The 12,459-nt window shown below is 42.1% G+C and overlaps 1 protein-coding gene and 1 long non-coding RNA gene across 6 annotated transcripts in view; one reads left to right on the forward strand and one right to left on the reverse strand.

Moving 5' to 3' along the window:
* Window positions 1-9,613, reverse strand: part of ZHX1 (zinc fingers and homeoboxes 1) — a 25,192-nt gene extending 15,579 nt beyond the window's left edge. For 2 of the 5 annotated variants that reach the window (XR_014144370.1, XR_014144371.1), the window contains exons 1-2: window positions 9,404-9,558; window positions 2,337-2,449 (exon numbers count right to left, since the gene is read on the reverse strand). The gene's annotated coding sequence lies outside the window, so the exon portion shown is untranslated. Of the gene's footprint in view, window positions 1-2,336; window positions 2,450-9,403 lie in introns of all 5 variants that reach the window. The other 3 variants (XM_081816489.1, XM_081816490.1, XM_081816488.1) reach the window with 3 other exon arrangements.
* Window positions 9,614-9,651: 38 nt separating this feature from the next.
* The window catches only part of LOC145720974 (uncharacterized), a 3,567-nt gene continuing 759 nt past the window's right edge, over window positions 9,652-12,459 (forward strand). The window contains exons 1-2 of the long non-coding RNA XR_014144372.1: window positions 9,652-9,788; window positions 9,953-11,315. This is a non-coding gene — a long non-coding RNA (uncharacterized LOC145720974). The remainder of the gene's footprint in view (window positions 9,789-9,952; window positions 11,316-12,459) is intronic.

Consider the following 12,459-nt stretch of genomic DNA (forward strand, 5'->3'; position numbering starts at 1 on the left):
AAAAAAAAAAAAGAATAAGGGGGTCAAATTAAAACAAAGAATATCCACCAAAAAGCAAAACAATTTTGGCCTTTTTACACTTGAGGCATTTCTCAAAACCAAAATGTAAAAATACTTAGAAACAACGGTCAAGTTCTTAAAAAAATTAAATGAGAACTTTGACAACCCAAATTTGTATCCACAGCAAATGTTTTTAAGAATTATGGTAACCTAGAATCATTACCTAAGAAATAAATCTCAAGAAAACTACCAAAATGGTCTCAAGACAATCAAAATTCGAGTATCAAGGTGTATATAGACAGGAGTAAATGTGATAAAAAGGAAAGCACTGGAGAAACTGTGGCCAAAAACCATCTAATTTCAGAAGATCCTTTTGCTAATGCTAAACTAAGGGCTTAAGGGTTTAGAAATTCTATCCTCTCTACCTGTTTTCTTTCCACCTGAGAAAGCCAACCTTAATACTGCTAAAGATTAAAAGAAGAATCCAAGCTGGACAGATTTCTCCTGGCAAGCGCTGACTCCAGATTTGAAGAGTGAAATGTCTTTTTGAAAGGTCTCTACAACACTAACATCCTGGTTTTCTACCTTCTGCTGGCATGTAGGTAGGTATGTAAATATTGAGTGTGATACATAAATAAGTACTATAAAGAAATCTCCTATCTTTGTTATTAAAGTTTGTAGTATTACCCCAAAATAATTGTTTTGCTGGAAATAGTTTTCCCCTACTTTTCTCAAGGAGGTATGTTAAATCTTTCACAGTCTAACACAAGAACGCTATTCTTGATTATAAGTGAGATTATCATTGAGAGGCCGAAAAACCATTCATCTGTCTGTTACCTTCCCAATTTATAAAATAACTGTTACATGTTTCAGTCAAGATGTAATCATTCAAGGGGCCCCTGGGTGGCTCAGTCCTTAAGTGTCTGCCTTCAGCTCAGGTCATGATCCCAGCGTCCTGGGATCGAGCCCCACATCGGGCTGCCTGCTCAGTGGGAAGCCTGCTTCTCCCTCTGCCACTCCCCCCGGCTTGTGTTCCCTCTCTCACTGAGTCTCTGTCAAATAAATAAATAAAATCTTTAAAAAAAAATACTTTGAAAGATAATAGTAATTGGTATTGGTAATGTCAGCTTGTAAGGACTCTAACAATTTTTAAAAAATGAAAGTTGAACCACCACATTAATAGCTGTGGAATCTGGGGCACCTGGGTAGCTCAGTCGATTGTGTCCAACTCTTGGTTTTGGCTCAGGTCATGATCTCAGGGTAGTGGGATCAAACCCTGGTTTGGGCTCCACACTCAGCTGGGAGTCTGCTTGAAGATTCTTTCCCTCTGCCCGCCCCACCCCACCCAACTTGTGTGTGCACATGCACACACACTCCCATTCTCTCTCTCTCAAAAATACATAAATAAATCTTTAAAAAAAATCTTTCCTAATACTTGCTGGAATTATCTAAAATAACAATTGGACTAGGGATGCCTGGGTGGCTCAGTCAGTTGAGCGTCTGCCTTCGGCTCCGGTCATGATCCCAGGTCCTGGGATCGACTCCCACATCGGGCTCCTTGCTTGGCGGTGAGCCTGCTTCTCCCTCTGCCTGTTCTGCCTGCTGCTCCCCCTGCTTGTGCTCGCTCTCTCTCTGACAAATAAATAAATAAAAATAAATAAAATAAAATAACAATTGGACTAAAGTGTAACTATTTCAACACTATAGTATGTGATTTAATGCTTCTTATAAAAGCCAATTTATGCCAGTTAAATAAAATATAAAAGTAATTATGTACAAATATATTCAAGTATTTAAATACTGGCATGCTTAACCTAAAACAAAGTATTTAATCATCAATATCCTAATTTTTAGAATTATAATTAACTATTATTAGTAGACTATATATTGGAAATACATTTTCAGGAATTGTTATTTTAAGTCCTGAAGCATTTTTCTGGATATAGGTAAAAAAAACAGTAAAATTTCTATATCAATTTCCCACCCTAAAGTTCTCTGCCCTTATGACCTTCATTTGTCTTATTTCCCACTGTTACCACAGCACTGGTACAGTGCCTGATACACAGTGTATTTTGGTAAATATTAATTGAAAAATCAATCATTAATATACCACATAGATTCATCATGAAGTGTGATGCTGTTTCCTTTGAAATTAAAGCAGCCAATACTCCTATATTTTTGAAGTTTGAAATTACATTTCTTAACAAAGTGTCAAGAGTAAGCGCTGCTTTTTTAAGAAAAGCTTTTAAGACGGTAGCCAAATATAGGATCATGGGATCTAAAGGAAGCATATTCAGGATCTGAGTTTTACCATAACTAAACAATAAAACACATACTTGCCATAGCTTCTTCAGCATTCTGTTCTTTGACACGGAGGGTGTCCCTTCAAATTAGGTGTTTAGCTCAGGCCATCATTACCAACAGGTCTGACGTACCTATCTGCCATTTCCTACAAAAAAAAAAAAAATCATCACTTTATTATTCTAGATATAATCCAGTCTTAGGACTTTAAAGTTTATGCCTTCACTTTTTAAAAATACATGTAATTTTGAAAAAAAAATTTAACTTCCTCATAGAAATTGTAAAAGACTCATTTAAATGCCAAACCCAATATTAATAAGAAACACAAAATTTAAAACATTCTCAAAAATTCTATTTATATTATATAAAACCACCAAATACTGTTTTCACTATTATGTTATTTTCAATAAAAATTTTCAAAATGTGGGGTGCCCGGGTGGCTCAGTCACTAAGCGTCGGCCTTCGGCTCAGGTCATGATCCCAGGGTCCTGGGTTCGAGCCCCGCATCGGGCTCCCTGCTCAGCGGGAAGCCTGCTTCTCCCTCTCCCACTCCCCCTGCTTGTGTTCCCTCTCTCGCTGTGTCTCTCTCTGTCAAATAAATAAATAAAATCTTAAAAAAAAATTCAAAATGTAAATATATGCGGTCTGAGTATAAAAGCTGAGATGAAGAAATTGGGAATTGTAAAATATTAAGTACACAAAACTTATGAAAGACAATTTAGTTAAACTAAGAGGTGGGAGGAGGTGTATGTTTATATATTTACACATAAACCCACTGATATCTGTATCCTAATTTACAATACATTAATTGGAATGGAGTGGATTATTAATGCTGGCAACAAGCCAATACAACTTAAATAAACTAGTGGTATTCTACCCCAAAGCATGTGGTATCTAATAGAATGACCTGGTTATTTCATTTTTGCAAGAAAGCTACTACCAAATGGCTTTTCAATCAGTGTGCTGTGAAGCATCAGACTGTACAATCAAACAAACAAAATCATTCTCCAAAAATTGAGATATGTGTCCAAAAATGTTGTGGCATATTATTCAGAGTACTTAAACCAATCAGGAAATTGTAATAAAAACTGTAATTGCTTCTCTTAATAAATAACAGTAAATAGTACTTTTGAAGGGTTGAAGCATTTTAGCTGTTGTTCTTTAACCACTGAAACTCTGTAAACCAAGTGAATAAATATTAAGGAAGATGCTCTTCCAAACACCTTATCCTTTGATTCTGTTCTTATATACACGTTCATGAAGAGGCTCTTAAGAAACAATGTAAATACCCCAATCCTTTAGTAAAATACTTCTAGGTTAAGTTAAAGCTTAGGCTGAATAGCTACACTATTTTCATGAAAAGGAAAAGAGCATTTTCCTGGTAGGCCCAGTGGAGCATCCTGCTATCTGCAGCCTGGGATTCTACAGTTTCATTTCCTGGTATCTCCTTGTTTGGAAACTCCTTAGCTATCCATCTACAGGATGTGGACTAAAAGAGAAGATCGGAAACAGCTGCCAAAGACGGGAAGTTATTTTCCAAAATGAATTATTAATATTATAGGAAATTGGTAACCTATTTGAATCCATTCTTGAATCACACAGTAATTGCAAGATGTTTTACCGAACGAGAGTCTCTTGAGAAGAGCTGCTGAGACATGTAAAGGCACAAGGCAACTACAGGAGCAACAAATGAGCTCCTTGATACTTCTGGATGAAAAGCATACTTGCCTGATGTTATTTCAGCTCCTGATACTGACATTATTTTACAATACTTCTAACTCAAAGTATCTTTTTAAATTTTAAGGTTAGAATGAACTTCAAAAAAATTAAAGAAGTCATCTCAGTCATATACATTATATAATAAAACAGATGAGTTGTTTTGGCAGAAGATGAACTGTAAATAAAGATGAAGAGCTTGGGCTTTGGAACCAGACTGCATGGGTTCAAATCTCAGCTCTGTCACTTACTAGCTGTGTGGTCTTAGACAAGTGGCTTAGCCTGTCTATGCCATTGCCCCCTCATCTAAAATGGGGCTCTACTAACATGTATTTAAAATAACACGTGTAAAGTGTTTGGAATATTTTCTGGCACTTAGTGAGTCCACACTTAGATTTTTCTGACTTTTATTTAAGGTATTAACTTTAAGTTATACAATAAAGAAGTCTTCACATAAACTTTGCTAAATGTTAAGACATTATAAAATATTTTTAAAGTCTGGGCAACAATCAATCAATTTTATTTTCCATTTCATACCTTAGAGCATATTAAGCAATGCTAGAACAAGTTGGCTTTAACAGGTAGACATTAATCAATCATAATTTATATCCTCCACCCCAATATACACATATTTCCTCTGACCTTAGCTTCAAGGAGAATCATTAATGTATGACACATTTTAAAAAGTGTTTCACAGAACTAACAAAGCTCTGACATAAATCATCTTATTGTAGTCATGAAGAGAAATTGTTCTCTCCTCCTCACTTTCAAATACAGTCCACACCCAGCAAAGTTCTAAACAAATTTCTTTTTGACAATATTAGAAGGTAAAAAGGAATAGACTTAGTATAGAAGAAGAACATAATTATGAGCGAAGTGCTTAGAAATATCAAAATCTTGGGGCGCCTGGGTGGCTCAGTCGTTAAGCGTCTGCCTTCGGCTCAGGTCATGGTCCCAGGGTCCTGGGATCGAGCCCCATATCGGGCTCCCTGCTCAGCAGGGAGCCTGCTTCTCCCTCTCCCACTCCCCCTGCTTGTGTGCTCTCTCTCTCTCTCTCGCTGTGTCTCTCTGTCAAATAAAGAAATAAAATCTTAAAAAAAAAAAAAGAAATATCAAAATCTTTCTATCTCCTTTCATTCCTCACAATAACCAAAAAAAGAGAAAGAAAGACCTTCAGGAAGGTAGAAAAGGGAGTCAGAAATCCTATGAGAAATATGAAATCACTAAAATTTAATGACAAAGTTCTTTTATTTAAAATAATATGTATATGGCTACTACTTTAATGTTTTGGTTTTTTAGATAGGCTTTGAGAATACTATTTTTTAAAAATCTATATATAAAAACTAAAAACAAAAATCCTGCATAAAAATTTTGACTGCCTTGGGTGCCTGAGTGAGCTTGGTTGAGCAACAGACTCTTGGTCTCAGCTCAGGTCTTGATCTCAGAGTTGTGACTTTAAGTCCCATGTTGGGCTTCACGTGAGCTAAGTGTGGAGCCTACTTAAAAAAAAAACAAGTAAAAAATGTTGACTGCGGGGGGCCCGGGTGGCTCAGTCGTCGTTGGGTGTCTGCCTTCAGCCTGGGCCGTGATCCCAGGGTCCTGGGAACAAGACCCGTGTCAGGCTCCTTGCTCCGTGAGAGGCCTGCCTTCTCCCTCTCCCACTCCCCCTGCTTGTGTTCCTGTTCTCGCTATCTCTCTCTCTGTCAAATAAATAAATAAAATATTTTAAAAAAAATGTTGACGGCCTTGAATAAATGTCATTCTTAACCTGCTCATAAAAACTTCTTTTCCAAAGTATATCATTATATTTTTGTTTGGATCAAAGGTATATAAGACCATCTTACTACCTCTTGAATACATCATAGAATACTGATAATATAAACTGCAAAGATTAAGTATCTTTTAAGGTCAAAACCTGGCAACTACATAAACATTTACATAATTTACTTTAAAAATTAACTGTATAAAATACAGATCTCCAAAATGTAAACTCAAATGTATATCCTGATTAGTAATCTAACTCAGCAGCTTCAGCCATTCAAATTTGGTTACTCACAACCACAAAAATATCAGCAACAAGGATACAGTAAAATAGATCAGTAATATTATGGAAACATTGGCTATTAGTCAAAGGCTAGCATTACAGTTTTTTCCCCCCTTCAAGTAAATGTAATTTAAATTACTTTTGAGATGACATAGGATGATTTAGAAGGATTTTAAGTTAGAAGAAATTTAGAATACAAGTGAATGTGTTACACTGGCTACAGTGCAATAGATATTTCTGAACACCTCCCTAAATTAAGGAATATTAAGGAACCTAGCTTAGGGGGCGCCCGGGTGGCTCAGTCCTTAAGCGTCTGCCTTCGGCTCAGGTCATGATCCCAGGGTTCTGGGACTGAGCCCCGCATCGGGCTCCCTGCTCGGCGGGAAGCCTCCTTCTCCCTCTCCCACTCCCCCTGCTTGTGTTCCTGCTCTCACTATCTCTCTCTCTGTCAAATAAATAAATAAAATCTTTTAAAAAATAAAAAAAATAAAACCTAGCTTAGGCACTGAAGTTTAACACTGCTAATACTCAAATAAGTAGAGTCTCTTGAGCCCAAATCCACAATGATGCAATATACATAAAATGGTTATCTCCTCAGCTACATTTTAATCATTTTAGTAATTTTAAGAGTATCTCCGTTTAAATATAAAGCCATGATTTACAGCAAACTGAGTCCCTAATAACCCATTTTTTGCGTCCAATTAACCTTATAAGAAAGAAAATATAAATACATTATAACATCACCTTTCAGTCTTAATGTAAAATATAATATAAAAGGGAGAAAATCTCCAACATGAACCACCTCACCTACGCTATTAAGTTCACTAATAAAATAACTGTAAAACTTTATTCACATTTATTGAAAAAAAAAACCAAAACCTTACAAGTATCACCAAAGGTGAAATAATTGCTACATCATTCACGAACTGTCCTCCACATCCAGTGAAATAATAAGCTCGCTATAAGGGAAAGAAATCTACTATTAATGAGTACAAGCACAGCACAAGCACATTTATGTTTTCAGCCTTAGCATATTTTCAAACCATCTGGCATCAGTGCCACTCTGGTTCATCCAGCCTCATCTGTTCAGAATTGAATACAAAACTAGAGCTACATGCACTTTGGGGAAACCAAAGAATAGCTCACATGTATAATAATACTCCAAATGTGCAGCTCGCAACTAGTTTATACTTGAAATGTGTTTGAGAAGACATTGCCATGAAAGACATTAAAGCTCTTTTAAAAATACTAGAATGGTTCAAGAAATCTGTATGAATCATAGCTGTCAGCAGGTACCCAAGTCTTACTTTCTTTTTTTCTCATTTTAATCCTGATCATTAAATAAAGCATTTGAAAAGGTACTTCTACAAAACGATTCACTGATAAGTGAAATGCTATCATTTCTACATTGAAAGAACCCAAGACTTTACATTTGATTTTGCATAAGATTAGTCAGCTTTGCCCTAAAATGCTTAAGAGTAAGGAGAGACAGATTAAGAGGAAAAAATATTCATGAGGGCCCTTTTACATCCTGTTATGCATTATTGTCTTTGGCAGCACCCACATTTCTTTTGCTTGAAATCAAGAGTCAGAATTGCTACTTAAGAAATTTTTTTTAAATCTATGGATATACTAAGGCCAATATCCCTGTTAAAACCAACTCCCATTCATCCTCACTGATGGCATAAAAACAAACGACTTTTATTTTTTTTGGATAATTTTTCAGACACAAAGATAATTCATGTAACACATACAACACAAGTTAAAGCTTTCAGACAAAGACTGAGATACAATGACCAATACCAACGAATCTAAAGGAGCACTTATGTAGGTGGGTACACACGTACCCTCCAAACCCACAAATGGGCACTCTTCCTGGAGGGAAAACTGCTTCTTCCTCCCTGTGAGCCCTGTATCTGCCAATCCTGTGATTTCCCCCGTTTCTGTTATCCTCTTAACCTTTAAGAGAATTGTTTTTTCAAGTTACATGGAATTCCAACCTAGTCACATTACAAACTATCAGCCTTTTTTTTTCTTTTTTTTCTTTTTTTAACATTTTCCCCACAAAGATTAGCTCCTTCTCATGCTTTTCTTCAGCTCTGGGGTGTGATGACAGAAAAGCTCTGTGGAATTCCCACTCTGCCCCATTTCTACCCTGGATTCCTCCTCTATCCACCCCTTTCCCCGCTTCCTACTTCCCCTCCCCTGAGTCTCTCTCATTGAAGCCTGGCCAGAGCTCGCTGCTTCGCTAACCTAAACTAAGGATATCAAGCGGAACCTTCTCCTTCTCTGGGGTTTTGCTCTTTCCTTACTGTTATCTACAGAGGGGAGAGGTGGAGGGAGATGCACGAAACAAAGAATGTCAAGTCCCTTTACCTAGAACTTTAGTGTAAATCCACAGGGAAAGGGCATCCGCCCGGGCTCTTCTTCCCGGCCGTTAGACCCCGCTCCCTGCGCCCTCACACCTCCTTCCCAGCCCTTCATCCCTGGCCAAGATTAGGAGATTGTTCCCGTTAGGCCCCGAGGCTCGGAGGAGTCCCTGGTCGGCCTCCCTTGTCTCCCTTCTGAAAGGGACGGATAACGTTTCCATTCTCTTCAATTAACTTCTAAGTCCCAGTCTTCCTCAAAACGGAATACAGTTCTTAAGGACTCAATTCTGAGTCTGGCCCCAAAGTGGGGAAGGGCCTGGCCCCGAAATGGGTGCCTAGCCTTCTCTGAAGTGGGGTACAGCCTCCCCCGAAAGATTTCCCGGGGCTCCAACCCCAATGCCAATGCGTTCAGCTCCAGCAAGCGGATCGCTCCCTACTTTCCGAGAGGCAGTCCCCAACGAGGCCACGCGCCCCCTCGGGCAGGCCTTCCGACCTCCTCTAGGACCCTCAACCTCGCTGGGCTCCTCCGCCCCTGCGGCGCTTCCCGCCCCCCCACAACCCCTGGAGGCCCCGTCTTCACTCCCCTCAACAGTCCCAAGTTGCTCAGTGCTCTCGTAAGGACGGGGGCTGAGATTTTCCCTCACAGAGTGCACCCCGAGCTCCGTCCACGGCCGCAGACACCCCGAAAGCGGGAAGGAGCCTCAGGGGCCGTCCCTCGGTGGCGATTCCCTGGTGCAGGCAGGCCGGGTCCCTCCCCCTCGGACGCCCCGCGCCGCGGTCGCTTCGCCACCCGCCGCCGCCAGTGCGCTGAGCCCCCGGGGTCTCTGCCCTGGAGCCGCCCTCCTCCGGTCGGCCCGCGAGCCGCTCGCCTTCCCCGGCCGCCGCGCCGCTCGCGGGCTCTGCGCTGCCGGTTCCCCCCCGCAGTCCCCCGGCGTCCCGGCCCACTCGTCCCGGAGCCGGCTCGCGCCGCTACCTGCAGGGGCCGCCGCGCCTCTCAGCGCCCCGCCGCCGCCATCTTGCATTTCAAACCGGCTGCACTTTTCAGGGAGTCAACTCTGACCTGTGAACCCTACACCCGGAACCGCTCGGCGGGCCGGCACACGGCCTCGGCAGCTCGGCGGGCCTCGCGGAGCGTGGAGGGTCGGGGGTGGGGGTGCGACGCGAGGCGCGCGCCCCAGCGGCCGACCGGGGGCGGGGAGGGAGGGAAGGAGCCGGCCGAGGCGGGGCCCTCCCGCGCGCGCGCCCTCCGCGCGCCCCCACCCCGCTCCGCGCCAGGCTCTCCACTCCCGGACCCCGCACCCCGCTGCTCCCTTGGGGTTCGACCCGAGCCTCTACCCTTTGGATTGGCGCACGGGGAGGTAGGGAGCCGCCCCGCCCCTCTGTCAACAGAAGCCCCGCCCCGGCCCGCGGTAGCCCCGCCCCCTGTCAGTAGAAGCCCCGCCTTCTCTAGGTCTCGAAGCGGCCCCGCCCCTTGCCGCCGGTAGCTCCGCCCGCTATCAACAGAAGCCTTGTCTTTACTCAGGTCAATCCCCGCCTTCTGTCACTTGTGGCCCTGCCCTCTGGGCGCTCCGCCTTGCTACTGTCACCACCGGCTCGCAAGAAACGCCCCTTGTCATCGTAAGCCCCATCTCCTGGTGGCAGTCCACCCAAGCCCCGCCCCTTCGTCGGAATCCCCGCCCACTGTCAAAAGAAGCCCCGCCTCTCCGAGACCGGTCTGGATTCCAGCCCGAAGCCCCACCTTCTGTCAACCGCCGCCCCGCCTCTTCTCGCCTCCGGGTCTCCACTCCACCACCAACCGCAGCTCCACCCCCTGACACCGAAAGTTCAGTTCTGCTTCACTTCGAGCTCCTGTTGAAGACGGAGCCACCCTTTGCTCCCCGAAAGCCCTCGTTTCCCCCTTCGCGAGCCACTCTGCTGAAGGGCTTTCTTTTCAAGCCGTGGTCTTCAAATTCGGACAGCTTCCATGTGAGCTAGTCCCGCAGAGGGGGCCAGCCAAGGACCCCAGGCTTTGGGGAAAACCGAACGGCGTCACCACGCCTCCTCACCCTCCCATCACTTTCAAAATTATGAAACGTGCAAACCAAAGCGAACAGAAACGTCTTACCCTCCAAGCTACTCTACACAGATTCATGGGCCTAGACGCTGGACCCTCCGTTCTTTGACAGCAATGCTCCCCTGAGCCACGTTAATCCTAAAATGTGCAGTTGCTTAAAGTGAAAGCCTGATTTTTGAAATCAATGTACACCAGCTTCTTTATTTGTATGTTTCATCTTAGAATGCTAGAACTTGAGGAAGCAGAAGCAAGCAAAGCTTAATGATCTTATAAACAGAGGTACTCAACCCTACCATACTCAGCATCCTGTATTACAACAAAAATGTAACACCGCTTTACTCTCCTGGAATTAAATTCACAGATAATGTAAACACACAAATAAGTTCAATAAACCAGTGTAATGTTATAAAGGTGGAAAAAGAGAAAGTAGTTTATTCTAAAATACTAATATCAATAAAAATAATAAAATATGGTTTTCACTATGTAAATACTCTGGCCCCAACATGAGAACTGCGGAACAAAAACTGCCCCTACAAAATCTCAGGACGCCCCGTAGGGGGCAGTACTGTGCCCACTGAGAAACTGCTAAGGACTTCTTTCCGAGGAAATGCTTCAGATACAGAAATTCATTCTTTTGTTCATACACTTAACAGCTAGGTTTTTGAGCACCAGCGTTCGCCAGGCGCTTTGGGAGATGCAAAGCTGAGACGCAATATTTCTGTCCTCAAGGAGGCTACAGTCGAGTAACCAAGTGAAAAACATGAGCATAAAAACATCAAGGTGAGAGGGAGAAGAGATCAAGATGGAATACAAAAAGAGATCCCTTTTAAGGGTATGGACTGAAGAATATAAATCTCACCCTCTCTCTCTGCCTTTCTCCCTCTTCCTTCTTCTCTCCCTTCTTCCCTTTTTCCTTCTTTTTCTCCTCCTCTTCATCTTCTTTAGCGCCAGTTTATAGTCACCTCCTTCTCACTATAAGCTGTCTGCCTGGTTCACTGCCCGATGCTAGCAGCCCAGAGTCCTCCCAATTTAGGGCCATGCCCACAGGGCAGTTCTGTCCAGGAAAACAACTTCAATACCACAGTGCTTAGAACAGTATCCTTGGCTGAATTGCTGCCAATTATTTGGTATCCTTGTACAAAGCAAGAGTGTTATCACCCTCAAAAAAAAAAAAAAAAAACCAACAAAAACCTGCTTGCAGACCCAAGCAATATGAATATATGTTTAGCATAGCAGATTGTGCCAGCCCACATAAATCTGTTTAGAGATCATGCTCACAGAGTAACTTGTTTTTATTAAAATAAACTCATTTGTAAAAATTGTAAATATGACTGATTTCAACAGCTGTGCGGCTCCAGAAGTAAGTTTTGAGCCATGGATTGGCACAATTAGAAGAGTCTAGATTTTTTATGCATATGTTTTGCAGTTTGTCATACACAGTCTGGTATGGCAAAACTTCAGTACCGCTAGAGATGAAAAGTTGTCCAGCAGGTTTTTAAAAAGCACAGCACTTTTGCTATTCAGAGCCTCTTCCATATTTGGAACGGTGAAAAAAAAATATTTGTAGGAAATGAAGAGCTTTGAATCCAAAGTTCTAAGCTCTGGTGTCATCTGAAGAGGAATAGGCTTCCAACAGCACTTTTTTGTAGTAGTTCCTTCTGTTATTATTTTTCCTTTTTCTACTTTTGGTGACAACGTCTGAAAAACATGATAGTGTGAAAACAGATTGGCCGAGAAGACGTCAAACGAAGACACTTTAAACTTTTAATTACAGGTAGGTGAACTCAAGAATTTAGCCTGAGTGAAATACTCCCACAGTGCTCTCCAATGGCTAGTTCCGAAGGTAAACAAAAACGTTCTGGCTAAAGCTGGTTCAGACTGAACAAACTTTCAAAGTCAGGTTAGGGTCAAGTCATTTCCTATTTCTCTGAATGCTGCCTTTGTGAAAATAGGAATGTTGATAATAACAACAGTAA

The sequence above is a fragment of the Leptonychotes weddellii genome, chromosome 4, assembly GCF_054177405.1.
Source record: "Leptonychotes weddellii isolate Sample4059 chromosome 4, ASM5417740v2, whole genome shotgun sequence".
Taxonomy (NCBI): domain Eukaryota; kingdom Metazoa; phylum Chordata; class Mammalia; order Carnivora; family Phocidae; genus Leptonychotes; species Leptonychotes weddellii.